The sequence below is a fragment of the Sciurus carolinensis genome, chromosome 6 (assembly GCF_902686445.1).
Source record: "Sciurus carolinensis chromosome 6, mSciCar1.2, whole genome shotgun sequence".
NCBI classification, from domain to species: Eukaryota; Metazoa; Chordata; class Mammalia; order Rodentia; family Sciuridae; genus Sciurus; species Sciurus carolinensis.
The window spans coordinates 32,378,135-32,395,618 of NC_062218.1; the positions used below are offsets into that span (position 1 = coordinate 32,378,135).

The window sequence follows — 17,484 nt, forward strand, 5'->3', positions numbered from 1 at the left end:
AGTATATGGTGACAGAAAGCCCCCTCCTACCTCGTGTGGTAGGTCCTTCTGGCATGGCAGCTTCAGCGTTGCAAGCTACCAACCTAAACAAAAACATTACTCTCAGGATGACACAGACCCTTCCCAGTACCTAATGGCAAACAGCAGAACTCTTTTAGGGAAGGATCAAATTCTTTACTTCATCATGTACAACCAGAGTAATGAAAAGTTGTACTCCATTTGTGTACAATGAATCAAAATGCATTCTGCTGTCATGTATAACCAAATAGAACAAAGAATAGGAAAGTCATTCCTTTGCTGCTGTATTTCACTAGGTTAAACCCACTAAAATGTATGTACATATATTTATCATATACTTAAAAAGATTTTTTGAAATCTGTATTTTAAACACCTTTCTCTTATACAGTACTTACATAGAGTTACTGTGATTGTAATAGCATAACCTTGAAAAACTAAAGTTTTTCATTTCTTTGTTTTAATTTTTTAGTCAAAAAATTCTAAGAACTTCTTAAGTAACTATTCCATTTAAACTTCACAAGTAACTGTTTCATTGAAAAGCCTGCTATTTTAACTTTAATGCCATTTAGAATATGGTTGTGAAGGTTCTGGTCAATTGTCACTGCTGGCTATATTTCATATTTTCATAATTCTTCTATAGATATGTATCACTCTGATGTGGTATTCACTAGTTTTTGATAAATAGACTATATTGTGTGTGTTTTTTTCATTGAGAGAATGTTGGAGTTAAAAATAATCACAATAATAATTTTAAAAGAACATGCTGACATTTAGATCTAAAGACTTTTTCCTTTAGGCTATAAAGTCTTAAAAGTAGGTCATATTTTAGATTGAAACTCTGAGCAGATACTTGCTCTCTGTATTAGCTTACCTTTTGATCTTAAAGAAGCACTTATTCTTGACTTCAGGAAATTTTAAATTGTCCTTCCAAACTTGGAAATACTGTGTGAAATGAAAAATCACCAGTTATTTTAAGGATGAAATTAAGGAAACAAGTTCAGTGCTCTTCTGTCTCCTTGAAGAATTAGAATTTTTCTTCAATCAGTAATTTAAGCTAGAAATATGAGATAGTTAAAAATATAAAAGTTGATGTTCACTTGAATAAAATTGAAGTATAGGGTACCACTGTTAAAATTCTACAGGGTGACTTTTCTTCAACAAGAGAGAGTAGAGTCTGAAGATATTGAAGGCTGCACCCTCAACACAACCTGCTTCACTGAGTTAGCATAATTGTCAATTCACTTGTTTCCCATTGCTTTGTCCATTATAAGAAAACTGTTGTGGGTCTTTGGAGCTATTTTTTTTTCTCAGTTCTGCCACCACTATAAACCACTAAAGAACATGACTTCAACCTTTTATTTCTCTGATGCACAACATCCTTTCTTATACTTAGAATTTCTCTTGCGGACTCTCCTGTACTATAATAGCTGCCTAGTTCTAATAAGTAAAAATATCAGGCTTGTTTCTCTGCTAGAGGTATGATGACTAAATACCAATGGTTGTTATTCTACAGTAGTATAGAATTTTATTTTTTTTACCCACTATTTTATACAACCACTATTTTAGAAAGGCCTATTCTATGGGCCATCTGTGGGGATGGAATTTTATTAAAGGTGACTTTAAAAGCTTCAGATTTTGCAACTTTCAGCATAATGTTTTATTTTAATATACCTATAGGAATTTCAAAAGGATGATGATTGCCAAGAAGTGCAGTCTCTGTTTTCTTAGAGCAGGCTTCTCTTTATTAGTAAAACTCATTTAATAAGTATTTATTTCAAAATTAACTATCTGATGATGATTTATTTTACATTTATTTTCTATTAGTGTATTGTATTGTTCCTCCCCACTCCTCCCCAGTTACCCTCTCTGCTTTTCTGCTCGTTGCTCTATTAACTCTATTTTTTCTTTCAGATGCTTGCTAGACTTTATTATTTGTTTCCTTTCTTTATCTATCTTTTCACTGTCTTAATTTACTGAAAATAATTTAAATTCTTTAGGTTTAGAAAATAAGAATTATATTCTCATTGTTATTTATTTTTGACATAATGATCTTGAATTCTGTTGCCAAAATTTAAAATAGGGTGACAGTTGAAAATGAACCATGTAGATTATAATCCTATAGCCAGATATTTTAGGGGTCCCGTTTAAGATGATCTAAGAAAAGAATATTTCCAGCATGAAACTGTCCAGATATGACACATACCAGGTACAAAGGACAACCAGGAAATGGTTGTATAATTAGAATATGAAAGGAGAATCCTGAGGGAAGTATAATGCCTAGGAATATACAGTGAACATGAATTTTAAATTGACTGACAAAATGAGACAGCTGCCTCTGTCCTGTTTACCTGAGAAACAAAGAAAGTAATAGGAAGAATGGCATAGGAAGAATATAACTAGAGAGTAGTAAACACTCATCACAAGGATGGTTTTATGTCTTTAATAATTCAGAAGTTCATTTTTTTACTTCCAGCTTTAATTAATTTCATTCAGCTTTATAAAAGGAGAATATGACCCAACACCCTCAATTAACCCATTTACTAAATAAATACTATTATTTAGTTCATTATCTTTATAATACTATAATTCAAACTGTGAAATCAATGCAAAACTGATTTTTGCATTGATTTAGTAGTGTTTTAGGAGAAAGAGGATGGGATTGTATTTTAGTGAGCATTAAGTATGTGGAATGTGTTTTCTTAAAGAGGAATGAAATCTTGTTTGCTAATAAATTAGTATACCTAGACATATCTTAAACTTCAAGTAACAGGTCTTCCACCAAATATAGTGTTAAGATAAGATGTATGTCATTGTTCTTCAGGCAACAAACATTACAGTTTTTAAAAAATTGTTAGGCCTCAATTTTTGTGTCTTTCTTTCACATTTAGGGAAATAATGTTTTGATTTTTCAAAAATGTTTCTACCCTTATTCACATGAAAAGATAAAATAAGAAATAGTTCCTTTTTTAGCGTTTCTTTACAAAGGCTAAAACTTTGTTTTGGTGGTTGTCGCCATTAAACAGAGAAAAATTAAATAGTAGTGAAAAAGATGAAGTCTTTTCCAGCCATGTTTTTTATAGTGTGACTGTCATGACACTATGCAGACTATAGCCAGATACATCCGGTGCAAGCCTGCCTTCCCTGGTAGCCTTGTGAAATTTCTCATGAGGCCTGAAATCATAGTCAGTGCTTGCTCTTCCAGATAGCTTGTAATTCATAAAAGAAAAACAACAACTCTATTTTGATAGCCTGTTGATACTTCCAATCTTACTAAACTATGCCTCTATGTTAAAATGAACTTAGGAACATGATATTTATGAAAAACAAAAACAAAACACCAGATAATTACCAGTTGGAATAAATTTAATGTCTTGTCTTTGTATTGTGCCTGTGACACTCTTAAACTCATCTGGCCATTTTCCCTAGTTCATGCTGTCCACATCAGCTAAATATCCACATGTCCACACATTAACTGTGTGATTTAGTATTTACTGAATGTCAAACTTCTTTGATGAAAATAAGTTATATTTTAACTAGGAGTGTGCTCCTGAAAGTCAGGAACATGACCAGTGAACTTTTGGTTCCACTTGGTGTTCTCCAACATCAAGAGATGTTTTCCTTATTGAATTCCTGAAACTTCAGTTTTTATAATTTGTCTCTGTATTCTTTTAAGAGGACATTCTTTCAGTTTTACTCAAATGTACCTTTGTTGTAGAATTTACATTTAGAAATATTTGACCCAAATCTTATTTGTTGGGTATCTTTACGAGTGTTTAGATTCTTCAATTGGAATTCATTATTTAGTAAATATTACTAATAATGCCTTCCTGGATATTCTGGTATCCACAAACCTGCTGTCAGCAGTTTGTACATTGAAATACCTTTAGAACATCTTTATTTAAAACATCTTTATTTAATATGTCTAGATTTGAATTCCAAATTAGATAAAATAAAAACCAAAATTTTAAACCTATTAATGATTCTTTAAAGAAAACTACAGTAACAGTTCATCTACTTACTGCTGGTTTTAACTATTTGCTTCTTTTAATCCCCTATTTTGTCTACTTTTACGGAACATGTTTTAAAATATCATTTCTTGTCTTCTTATACAGTATTAGGACATGGCTTGACTCTGAATGTTTCAGAGTATCATGACACCAGTCTGTGCTAAAGCTATTACTTCATATGGGTGATGTGTGGGTGTGGAGAGAGAGAGAACATATGTGGGGGCATGTCCTTTATCTGTGGTAGGAAAGTTTCACATAGGGTGGGGCTCAGCTGTTTTGTATATTTAAGTTTAATGTTAAAATAACATAAATAGCCATGCACAGTATTTTAATGTATTTCATTTCAAAAGCAGAGGACAAATTACTTCAGGATGTGCTGTGAGCTCCATGAGAGCAGGGACCTTGTCTGTCTTATTGTCCCTGCTCCATCTCCAGCTCTAAGCGCTTGCTTTCTGTTCTCTTCAGGAAAGGCATCATACTAGGTCTTTCAGGCATGTTGAATTTCCTCCTGTTTTCATCTACCCTTATGCTCTCATTCCACCCTAGAGTGGTGTCATAACTTAGAAATTCACGTGTTAATCCCTATATTGACTTGAATTAGTAAATAACACTTTTTCTTTTTAGAATAACATTTTCCAGAGAAAGAGGGTTATTCTTTTAGTGGTAATCTGTTGGCAACTAAAATATCAGCAGACATTCTCTTTACCAATTTTGTGTCATCTGGAGTTTATGGACAAAAATAGAAGATTGGGGACTGGGGATATAGCTCAGTTCGTAGAGTGCTTGCCTTGCAAGCACAAGGCCCTGGGTTCAATCCCCAGCACTGCAAAAACAAACAAACAAACAAACAAACAAATAAAGAATAAATAAGTAAATAAAATTAAAAAAATAGAAGATTGGACTATTTCTTCAGTTTTGAATTAAATAACTCTATAAAGCTGATTACTTAACTTGTTTGTAGTTTGTTTTTCATGGAATTTTGAATTTCTCTTACTGAAAGGAAAAGTAATGAATTTTCAAATATGAAGATGTTATTTCATATATAAAAATGATAATTTGGAGCAAGAATATTCTCTACTAGTTTTTAAATTTTATCTCTTTTAAGTTGCCTTGATCCTGTTGAATTTTACTTCTACTAGTTAGTATTATGATATCAATTTGTTTTCCATTAATAACTTGTCAATGGCCACTAAGTGACTTTTGAAATGACCTTTAGAAATCATTTAGAAATGACATAAAACTACACAATGTGGTACAATTTTAAGTGGTAAGCTTTCTTAAAAACAAAGTTCTGTGTCCTACTTGATGAAAATAAAATTTAAAATCTAAAAATATATTGTAAAAAGAGTTCTGTGTGATCACCAGAAGAGATTCATGTAGGAAAAGTGCTTGGACAAAGACATTCAGTTTAACTATAAGGCTGGCAGAGAGACAACAGACAGGTTCCCCAGAAAGAAGAGCTTTAGGCAGAGCAGAAAGTGGAAGATAGAAGTCTTTCCAAGAGATAGTGACATTCAAGGTTTTCTGAAGCTAAGGATTTTCATTGGGAGGTAGGAACTAAGACCAGCAATCTGGGTTGGGACCAAACTATGAGTTATAGGGTTTGTTTTTTAGATATTTGTTTACTTGCATATTTTGCAATGTCAGTTCAGGAAGATATGTACATATAGAAGTAATGTGATCAATAAAAAGTTTTAGAACATTAATTTGGTAGAGGCACACAGAATGAATGTGATGGGGGCAAGGAGATTGCTCCTTACATTGAGTTATCATAAAAATTAGAAAGAAGGGCAGAATCTTCATGGAAGTGGCACTTGTGATCCTAAGAAAGGTCAGTTGACCTTTTTGATCCTTCATGGTTTTTCTCTCTGGAAAATAGATATGACACAAGGGTCTTTCCTAATTGTCTCACTGAATTGTTTTAAGCATAAAATGTTGCAGTATATATAAAAGTGCTTTGTAAGGGGTGAAACTCATGTATATTTAGCCTGCTTTACTTACTAATTATCAACATTTATTGGTAGTTCAGAGAGTATAGATATACTAGTCACCAAAAGGAGGTATTGGATGTGAGAGAAAGATGATCTTAAGGAATACTTGGTCGGAGTTAAAGATAATGCTTAGTGACTGAGCAGTGTACTAAATGAATTTAAAAAAACGTCAAGATTAGGGGCAGGTTTAGAAGTAAAAATGTATGAGTATAGTTCTAAGAATGTTGTTCGGAGGAGATGATAGTATATCTAAATAAAGATGTCCGGTATCATTAGATATAAAAGATTGCTTGAAACAAGGTATGAAACAGTGAGACTGAAATTTGGGGATTGTTTGCATAGCAGATAATTGAAGCCTTGTGCATTGTTAAACTCTTGGGGCAGTGGGTATAGAGGGGAGGGCAGACATATAAGGGCAAAACCGTTTACATGTTTGCTCTTTCACATACTCTTTCATGTTTCCCTCCTTTTTTTTTTTTTTTTTTTTTTTTTTTTTTGGTGGTACTGGGGATTGAACCCAGGGCCTTGTGCATGCTAGGCAAACACTGTACCAATTGAGCTATATCCCCAACCCTTCCTCCCTATTTTGAGGAGGAAAATAAGCTTTCCTTTATCTTTTTCCACTGCCCATACACCCATTTTTTGTTTTTTAATCCTGCCTTGAAACAACAACACTTCCTTTAACAAGACTTCCTTAAGGGCTTTCAGAATATGAAGCAACAGAATGTACTTCATTTTAATAGGGGCAAAGTGTTAAAAAAAATAACTGACTACTTCCCATTAGCTTTGAAAGGGAAAGGACCTTTTATCTCTGAACAGATCCCTCTCCCACTTCATTTGTACTGATCTGAAGAGGATACTATTAAGCAAGTCTTGATAGTGAGGAAACTGACAATCATTTGGCTGAGATGGTCTTAGAGACAAGACAGTTCCTGTAGTCCACATCCTTGGTGGGGCCATTGCTGCAGTGACAGCAAGTAAAGTTGTGCAGGATGTTCCCTATTGTTTGTGATATAATTCCAGTGAGTCTTCTCTCCCATTCTGCATTTCTATATTCTCACCAGAACAGTGTGTTTTGAGGAAAATATGCCATAAACTTACCTACCTCCATACCTTCGAGTAGGTAGTTTCCCCAGTCTTGAGAGTTCTTCCTATGACCATGGAAAACCATACTCCAAAGTGCAGCTCTCTTGAGTTATCTCTCTCCATCAGTCTACTGGGAGAAAAATGATTGCTTCTTTCTTTGTACTCCAAACATTTTGTGTCAGGTATAGATAAGAGATCAGATGCCAGAATCAGACTGTGTAGATTTAAATCCTGGCTCTAATTAAGTATATATAACCTATTTCCTCATTTTTGAAATGGATGTGACAACAAAATAAAATAATATAGTAAAGGGCTTAGCCTAGATGTGGTACAGAGTGAGTGTTTAATAAATGATCTTGTATGGTAGTTATTGTTTACATCTTGTAACCAAAGCAATGATTTCATTTTTGGTTATTCACACCTGTATATATTTGTCTCCTTTGTAAGATTGGGAGATCTCTGTGGTCAAGGACCCTGTTCTAGTCATCTTACTCCCCAGAGTACCAAAAAGTACTATTTTTCTCTTACAGTAAAGATTCAGTAATTGTGAGATGGTATGAATGGAGGAGCCAACTAAGTGTTGATATGGAGCAATAGCATCTGTCCAATCTGTCTTCCACTGAAACTATAGTGTCTTCAAATCTAAATTTTAAAGGCATAACATTTTTTAAATTTCCTTTAATAAATGCTGCCTACTTTCACTCTGGCATTCTCTATCATAACAAATACCATGGTACACACACCTTGATCATGTCACATACAGATACCTCATTGTATCACTGAGTTGGTTAGCACCTTGCTTTTGCTGAGGCTGGCTTTGAACTCTTGATCCTCCTCCTCAGCCTCCCAAGCCACTGGGATTACAGGTGTGCACCATTGCACAGCATTGTATTTATGTTTTTAATAAATATAAAATGTTTTCTATTGTGATTTTTATTTGAGCTATAGAATACTTAGAAGTATGTGACATAACTTCCAAATATTTTTGTTTTCTAAATTATTAATTGATTTCCATTTTATTTCCTTTAATTCCTTTGTGGTCAGAGAATCATACTTTGTATGATTTCAAAACTTTTCATTTTATAAAGATTTATGTATTTCTTGGTCCAGAATATAGTCTGTCTCAGGAACTGTTCCATTTAAACTTGAAAGAATGTATTCTGTTCTGGGATCCAGTGTCCTATAAATGTCAGTAGGTCAACTTGTTTGATAGTATTGATCATGTTTCCTCTATCTTTACTAATTTTATGTCTACTTATTTTATCAATTACTGAGAGAGGAAAATTGAAATCTAAATGATAATTGTGGATGTCTGTTTCTTTCAGTTCTTCTTTTTCTTCTTTCTATATTTTAAGCCTCTTTTATTAGGTCCATACACATTTAGAATTATGTCTCATGCTAAATTGACCCTTTCATCATTATATAACACATCTTGATTTCTGGAAGTATTTCTTATCCTCTAAAACAATTGTTTCAGGTTCCTTTTGATTTGTTTTTGCCTGGTCTATCACTTCCCACTCTTTTTACTTTTAAACTAACATAAAATGAGTTTCTTATAGATGCGTATATTTGAGTTCTGCTTTTTTATTACATATAAAAATCTTTACTTTTTAATTGGAGCATTTCTATCTTGCTGCCCAGTATATGTGACTTTTAAAATCTAAACTAATTAAAACAAAATTTAAAAATCAGTTTCTTAATCACAGTAGCCATTTTCACAACTCTAGTGGCTACATATGGCAAGCAGCTGCGGTGTCAGACAGTGTGGGTCTAGAACACAGGTGGATTTCCTGCCCCTTTCCTTTATGGCACTCAAACTCTGCTTCATGTCCATGGGAAGTCTTGGGAGAGAGCAAGTGTCCTATCTTTCCTCTTTGTCTCTGAGGAGGGAAGGGATAGGAAGGTTCCCTTCCCTTGTCAATAGTAGATAGTTGGAATCATCCCCAGTTTCTTGAATGCCTGTGGATTGTTATATATTCCTATTCATTTCTTCCGTCTTCTCTTTCTTCAAATTAAAATATAAGTGAAAATACAGTTTTATTTTTAGTTTTGCTGTGAGAGGTACTATTAGGTCATTGTTTTTGTGGTTTTGATTAAAATATCACATCGTTAGGATCATTATCAAATACGATAAAATTTGAACAAGAAAAAATTATTAAAACACTCTTAGAATATGATTTATAGTTTATTTCTTCTTAAAGATAGGGATTGTGTTCTACATCTGTTCTCATAAGCATGGCACGATGCCATGGATTTAGAAGGCAACCAGTAAACATTTGCTTCAAATTGATTCTTAAGTTAGTGAAATTAGAACTGCTTTTTTCAAATTAATTAATACAATGCTTAGAATAAACAGAATATTGGTATTCTCATTTTTAGTTATTATGAGGGCATTTTCTCTAACAAACTATACATTTTGAAAAGGGCAACTGATTTTAATTTTGTAAAAGAGCCACCAAGTTAAAGTTGTATGACACTGACTGCAACTTTGACTTTTGAGGTAAAAAGGCAAATTCGAACCAGTTAACTCGGAAGCATAGTCCTTGAAGAAAATGCAAAAGATCATTTGACTTCTATAATATATATTTTACCTAGATTTTAAATTGCTTTATTTTCTGTTTTCTTCCCTGCAACCCCAGCAGTGTGGTTTCTTTGCTCCTTTGTTCTGGTTCTACGTCCAACTTGAGAAAAGCCACAGTTTTGCAGGTTGGTGCCATTCTGGATTTATAATATATGTTTTCTCCTTGGTTCTTCTCACCTTTGCAATCTCTTTCTTCTTATGCAGAAAGGTTTGTCATTCATCTTTTTGGGTGTTTTTGAACTTTTCCAACTCTTCTTTGGTCCAAATTACAACCTTCTGCCTGCCCGTGAGCCCAATTCCTATTCAGTAACCTCCTTTCCTTTACATAGAAAAATAAACACAGTAGACTGGACTCGTATATAAAAATGTGTTCATCCCGCCTTAGTTTCTCAGCCTTGTTCCCTGCAGTCTCCAAGGAAGAGGTCTTTTTCTCCTAGCTCCTGTCTAATCCTTCCACCTGTGTGTTTGATCATGTCCTTCCTGTTTCCTCTGAGACATAATTCTATCAGTTACTTTCCTTTCCTGTGTGTTTTTATCCTTTTCATTCCTATTGGCTCCTAGAAAATATGCTCAAGTTTCTGCTTTTCATTTATTTGGTTTAACAGAAGCCTCCTTCAACTCTTCTTCTATCATTCCCAGATTTCTACCCAGAGTAGACTCTATTTGCTGGGTCCATTTCACAAGTTAACCAGAACCACCCCTACCAAAGTTACTGAGTACAACTTAAATTACTGTCTTACATACTTCTCTATAATCCAGCTTCAGGCTCTCACCTGGGCCACTGCAAGTGTTTCTGACTCATCTCCCTGTTCAGTCTTCCATTTTCTATTTTACTTTTCTTAACACCAAATAGCAGAGTGACTTTTTAAAATACTGATATGATCACCTTACCTCTCTATCCTCAAAACCTTTCAGAGCCTCAATGTTTCCAACAAAGTAAAGATCCAAACTCTGTGGAAGGGAATATGAAGCTGCTAATGATCTGACTTCTAACTCTTCAGTCTTATCTGCTATTGTTCTATTATTGAGTCCCACCCATAGTTCCCAAGTTATATGCTATTTCACACTTTCAAGTCTCTTATAGCAGAGACTCTTATATCTGAGTCCTCTAGCAGAGTAACATGTCCTCTATCCCTAGAAATCTCGTACTTAACCCTCAGAGGAGATTCAAAGACCATGGCCAGGCATCCTTACCAGGCTTTACTGGACTTCTCTTTCCTCCCTTCCCAACCTGTTACCATTATATTACCATTGTAAAGTGAACTTTTTTTGGTTGGTTTTACTCTGTAGTTTGTGTATACTTTCATTATCAATTATATAGTTTATTGTAAATATTTATTTTTATGTTTACTTCCCTTTCTAGACAGAGCTCCTTGCTAGTAAAGAGCCATTTTTTCTCATTCTGCCGTCTGCCACACCTATTTTAGTGCATCTCACATAGCAAGGGCTTGATAAGTGTTCATAGAATTAGTAAATTTCAGCATATATTATTTGATCCTTCTTCTATAGGCTAATATTATACTTTCAAATTTAGATTATAAGTTTTGGGTCATATGTATTTAATACCACTGAACTTACTACTGGCTGCTGTATCATATTCCTTTTTTTTTTTTTTTATGGTACTGGGGATTAAACCCAAGGGTGCTTGACCAATGAGCTACATCCCCATTCTTTCTTATTTTTTATTTTGAGAAGGACTCGCTAAGTCACTGAGGCCTTGAACACTTGTAATCCTTCTGCCTAGCTTCCCAGGTTGCTTGGATTATAGATATGCACTACTGTACCAGGCTTTGTGTCATGTAGTTTACAGTTCTAAGGAGCAGGAAAAATAAATTTGTAACTAGATAAGGTAGTCTATCTGAATATATAGGTCTTGCGTTCATGTTGTAATAGAATACATTACCAGCTCATCCATGCATTCCTCTTCTAATTAAATCATAACAAGTTAGAGAAAAGTTTTCATGTAATTTATGATCATTTTTTCTTGGCATCCATCCTCCCTCCTCTTTATCTGCGTATAACTTACAGAGTTGTCTAAAATGCAATCTATTTAGTCTTCTGCTCGTGACCCCTCAGTTCTTCCTTCCCATTCATTTATATTCTAGTTACTTTGATAATCTCCCACTTTACCAAATTCAACATCTTGTTCTCAGCTAGACTTCTCTCGAAAGTTTGTTTTTGCTACAGAGCCATTCATTCTTCAACCCCTTTTGCACCTGCAACTGTAAAGCTCACTCTTCTCTACTCTGAGCATGTGGTTTCAAGAGGATAAACATAATAGCACATGGGTAGTGTTTATGTTAAATGAGCCCATCTTTTCCATGCATCTGCTGCACAGGCGCAGAAACAGGTAAGTTGTTTCAACTATTGGCTGCCAGGGGAACAGAAGGGTTGCCACAACACAGTTGACAAACAATCTCCCAAATACCTAAAAAGCATCAACTCATGCTTCTGAAAAATCACATTTTTGATGCCTAACTTTGACTTGGTTTCCTACATCCCCATGTAGGACTTTTCTCTGAAGCAACAGTGTCATTTGAGGTTCACTCAGCTTTTGTAGGAAAGTGTACTTGGAATCTTCCTGGGGTCACTGGCAAATTGCTTTGTAGTGCAGTTGAATTGTTCACCCTTGGAAACTTGGTCTTTTGACTAACTTTGATAAAGTCGACTCCAAGGAAACTCAGCATCCTTTTTACTCTGTGGCGCCACTAGGCCTGACAACCTGCCCTCCCTCTTCCTCCTCCCGCTTCCCCACCTTCTCACTATCCCTCACTTGAACTGGCTGCCAGAGTTCACAGACAGCTGGGCAGAGAGTGGCTAAATCGCCCAGCTGCCCGGGAAGCTTGGCGGCCAGGCTGAGGGAAGGAAGCATCGGCTCTCTTTGAAGGTCGGCTGCCAGTGAATCTCAGGCAGCTGGACTTCAAAGAGGGGACCGCCGGGCTTTCCCTCCCGTCTAGGCAGGTCATTCCGTGGTGCTGTGCTTCCGGTGTTGGCATGGTGGTTTCCAAGTTCCTCTTCAATTAAAGGAACTGAATTGGGAGCTGCACTTGCGTTCACATGTGTGTTTCTTAGGTGTTACAGACAATCCAAGCCCCCACACCCTGTCGCTCTAAACTTAAGAGTTAAAGATAAGGAGAAAGGGTAACATCTTATAAAGGGCAACCAGGGAGAGCCACAGCCATGGGATTTCCTTATTATCAGCTTGTCACTGTTATTTACCCAGTTTTAAATTTCTTCAGGGACTTCTGGTGTGATCTTGAATAAAGGCTAAACAGCCTATGCTTATGGACTGAATTTAGCTGGTGACCTGGAATTAAGTGGAGCCATGGTGATCGTTTTATCTGTTTACAGAAATGGGTATTGCACTCATCCACTGTCACACACTTGCTGCATTTGCCCACCTTTCACCTTTGAATTCCACCAGTGGTTGGCAAGAGAATGGGCCTAGTAGGGAAAGAACAAGATGTTGTATGAACAGACTCCAGGCTCACTTTTTAGTTGCAAATGGGGCTCAGAGTAAAGGGAGCCTAAAATCAGAAAAGCCAGAATATATGCTGGGTATACTGGTGGCTAATAGCGCAGACCCTACAGTCAGGCTGCCAAAGTTCAAATCCTTGCTTTGCTGCATATGGGCCATATGACCTAGGGCAACTGACTTTGCATTTTTTTGTACCTCATACTCTCCTGGAAAGTAAGGGTAATGATAGTACTTATCTCACAAAACTGTTGAAAATATTTAAATGGTTAACAGACACCATACACTTAGGACAGTATGTAGCCCATGGTAGGTATGCAATAAATGTTAGATATTATTATTATGTACCAGCTTCCATTGACTGGGACTAAGAGGAAATGGCAAATGACTGATTTGTAATGTTTACTCTCCCTGCATGAATAAAAGACTGCTACTCTCTGTCTTGGATTGAATTTGTAATAGAATATTTTGAAAAATCCTTAATAGTATAAAATAAGGTATTATGTAATTTGAAGGAGAAAGCAGTTATTTCATATTATTGATCCCTCTCATTGCACTGTCCGCCTTGGGGATATAAGGAGACTTGATTCATTGAAGGCCATTACTATAACATTTTCCCGTACACATCTGGGAAATATGATAAGTGGCAGCTTATCATAAAGGGGTGTTTTGATGAAGAGGATATCTCCTAGAGTTAGAATCAGGGCTAGAGGTTTTGCTCTGACAACTTCTTGCCATATATATTTGGGTAAGTTATCTCACTGAGCCTCACTCAGCCTTGTTTGTAAAATGAGATAATTATGTATAACTCAGGAGGCTTTTTTAAAGAATGAAATTAGAAAATGTATGTTTTATCACCCTAAGTCACAACATGCTTGATAAAAATAGCTGCTGCTGTTATCATTATCACTATTATTGCTACCCCCATTAGGGTTACAAGTTATAGTATCACAAGAAAGCCTCTAATTGACCTCAGTGATCTGAGAAATAGAGGGCCTTTCCCTAAGGTTTTTTGTTCTCTCTAGATTAAAGTTGAGCTGATTTGGGGCCAAATCTAGTCTGCTACCTCTTTTTCTAAATAAAGTTTTATTGGAACACACAGCATTATCCATTTGTCTATGTGTTGTCTGTGGTTGCATTCAACCTGTAATAGCAGAAGTGAATGGTTGTAATAGTCTGAGATCCTCACAGCCTAAAATATTTACCATTTGTTTCCTTCCAGGAAGTTTGCCAACCCTTGCTCTAGATATGTGTTTTCCCAATTAAGATTCAGAGAATGTGCTGGGTGTGCACACCTGTAATCCCAGCAGCTTGGGAGGGTGAGGCAGGAGGATCATGAGTTCAAAGCCAGCCTCAGCAAAATTGAGGCCCTAAGCAACTCATTGAGACCCTGTCTCTAAATAAAAATACAAAATAGGGCTGGGGTTGTGGCTCAGTGGTTGAGTACCCCTGAGTTCAATCCCTGGTCCCCTCCTCCCCAATAAAAAAGATTCAGAGAATGTTACTTCAATCCATGCCTACATGTGCTATCTGGAGAAAAGGAAAAAAAAAAAAGGTTCCGTAGTCAAATAAGCTTAGGAAATGTTAAAGAGCCTGATTTATTCCAGGAGTCCTACTTAAAAGATCTGGCTTTTAATATACTGATGTGTATTGTGAATCTTTAAGACAAGGCCATGGTATGCAAATAAACTCTAGTTTCCCAGGCTTACTTGGCTATAGCCCCCACCCCCATCCCCAATATGATAATATTACACAAAACATTCTCTGGGAAACCCTGCTCTTGGGCTATCTCTCTGGAAGGACTTTCATCTTAAATCATTCTTCTTGGTGATTTAGGTGATATCCTCATCTGGAGACCTATGGAATATCATACGAGATTCTCTATTCGTTACCTCATTATTTTCCCCAGTAAAAATTATATTTTGCTTAAATTGAGCAACAGTAAAATCTACCAGTTATTTAAATTGTCTAATCAGATAATATTCTCATCTTTAAATGATTCTGTATGATGTCTCAGGATTATAAATCAGAGTCTCAAAGTCGAAGAAAGACAGGCTGTTTCATTTCATGCCTTTTTGAAATTTTAAAAGCACGGGCCCTCTGTAGGGTTTTAAAACTTTTTTGCATCCAGATTTCTGAAACATAAATCTAGAGTGCCTAAATGGTATACCCGCTGATCTCAGCTAGGATTTATAAGAAGAGAGATTAATGTGAAGGTAACTTGTGCCCTAGCCATAAGGGGTTTGTTTTATAGACTAAAGTAAACACCTTGAATTTCAAGTTGCAAGCACATGGGGAGCCAGAAGATTCCAGAGCACTGTCGTCATATTATGCCTGTGACTCACACATCTCAGTGGCTGAGCTTTTTTCTGCAGCTACAGTTTCCAGCTGGTCATCAGATAGAGCCTTACGTAGTCACACCCTGCAGTCACCTGGTTGGAGATGACCAAATAGTCATATAGTTACAACACAGTCCAGTTATGAATGAAGGCTGGGTTATCTCTTTGGCAAACATGATAAATAAATGCTAAGTCATAGCTGAGAATCTTAGTGGTTGTAGCAGTGAACCCAGACTAAGAGTGGAGAACTTTGCTGTGAAGTGCAGCCCTGGTCATAAATGCACTGTCCTCTCTCACTTGTCAGTTTCCCACCAAACCTGACACAGTGCTTGGCTTATAGTTGGTGCAGTAAATGTTCCATGAAAGAAAAGAGGTCAAACGTGTTTTTCCCCTTTCCCAGCTTGCACATCACTTCAAGAGTATCCCATGTTTTAATTTAATTCTTCTCAGTGTCGTGTGTCTCACCGGGTTGTCAATAAATGTGGTTGACATTGTAAATGTGGATTCTAAAGTTTTCATATCTCACTTTTACATCATGGAGAATGATGAATGGACTTTGATTATATCCATTGTCTTTTGCCTTTAAATTATTTCTTAAAAGAAAGGACGAAAAACAGTAAGGAAGGAGGGGAGGGAAAAACATGACTGAAACTTAATTTTTAAAAGAAGTTAGAAACTTAGAAAGCTGTCAACTTACCACGAAACATATTGTTTCCTTGCGACATGCTCAAAAGTTCAGTTTCATTTTCTATATTAAGTATGCTCCTTTTATAAGCACCATGATATGTGATGTATGACATTGTACTCTAAGACTGCACTGGGTTCTCAAGTTCAGATGGTGTGCCTGGGAAGAAAATAATCTGAAGCTGACCTACTTGAAAGAAAGCATCAGAAACGTGGAAAATGAACTTTCATCTAGTACCATAAAGAAAAGCAACTGAAGTATATAACCCTTCCTTCCCTCACTTGACCTCTAAGAATGAGCTATTTCCAAGTGTTCTCCTGTCCCATTTCTGTATTACCATCTGCAAATAATTGTAACTGAAGGAGAGTAACTGAAGTAATATTATTACTTCAGTTGGTGTCAAAGAGTATGTAGAAGAAATGATGGTTATAAGTCCTTGGAAACAGATTACAACTTCCTAGGGACAATAGTTATCTATCTGAAGCCAGCCATGACAAGAATTAAAAAACATTGCTAAAGAGAATTCTCATAGGTACAGAAAATGTAAAGAGGAGGAGCATAATGATTTTATAAAGTATGAGACATGGATAAAGTAGAATAAATTTGAATTACAGGGTCATGGGACTAGAATATGATGGATATTATTTGGTAGAATGTTAAGTAGAGGAGAAAGAATCAACCTTTTTAAGAAGTTGGTAATAATGCCCCCATGTAATGTTTACTATGATGGGCATGGTTCTTATTCTTTATGTTGTGTCAGTTGGCTTTTGCGATATAACAAACTACCCCTAAAACTTAGTGACTTAAAACATTTTTTATTTAAGATTCTGTGGGTCAGTGGAGTGGTTTGGGGGTGGTGCTTCTGGTCTAGACAGGTTTGGCTGATTGTGGGGCTCTGTATTGCATTTGCAGCTGATGGCTCACTTGTGGTTGAGGGTCTAGGATGGCCTCCCTCAAATGTCTTGCCCTTGCCTAATTGCCAGCTGGTGCTAATAGGATGACCAAGCACATGTGACTGATCATCCAGGAAGCTAGTCCATACTTTTTTCACCTGATGGCTACGTCCAGAAGCAGCAAGAGAGCAATCACAATGTACATTCCTTTGCAGACCTTTTCTTGTGTCTTACTTGCTAATGTTCTCTGAGAAGCCGATCCCATGGCAGCATTGATATATAGGAATTCTATTGCCAAAATGCCATGAGGGAAAAATGGGTACATAGCCAAAGGAGGCTGGAAAGAAACTGATGGTGATGCAGTTCTGACCTCTAGGAAAGAAAGAGGGAAAGGAGGGTAGGAAGTACC

General features: G+C 36.1%; 1 protein-coding gene and 1 non-coding gene across 2 annotated transcripts in view; one reads left to right on the top strand and one right to left on the bottom strand.

The window, feature by feature from the left end:
- The window catches only part of Wdr70 (WD repeat domain 70), a 329,962-nt gene that overhangs the window by 258,856 nt on the left and 53,622 nt on the right, over positions 1-17,484 (top strand). The window lies entirely within an intron of this gene.
- On the bottom strand, positions 6,513-6,585 carry Trnaa-agc (transfer RNA alanine (anticodon AGC)). Its single transcript has one exon. It is a non-coding gene; the product is annotated as a tRNA-Ala (tRNA).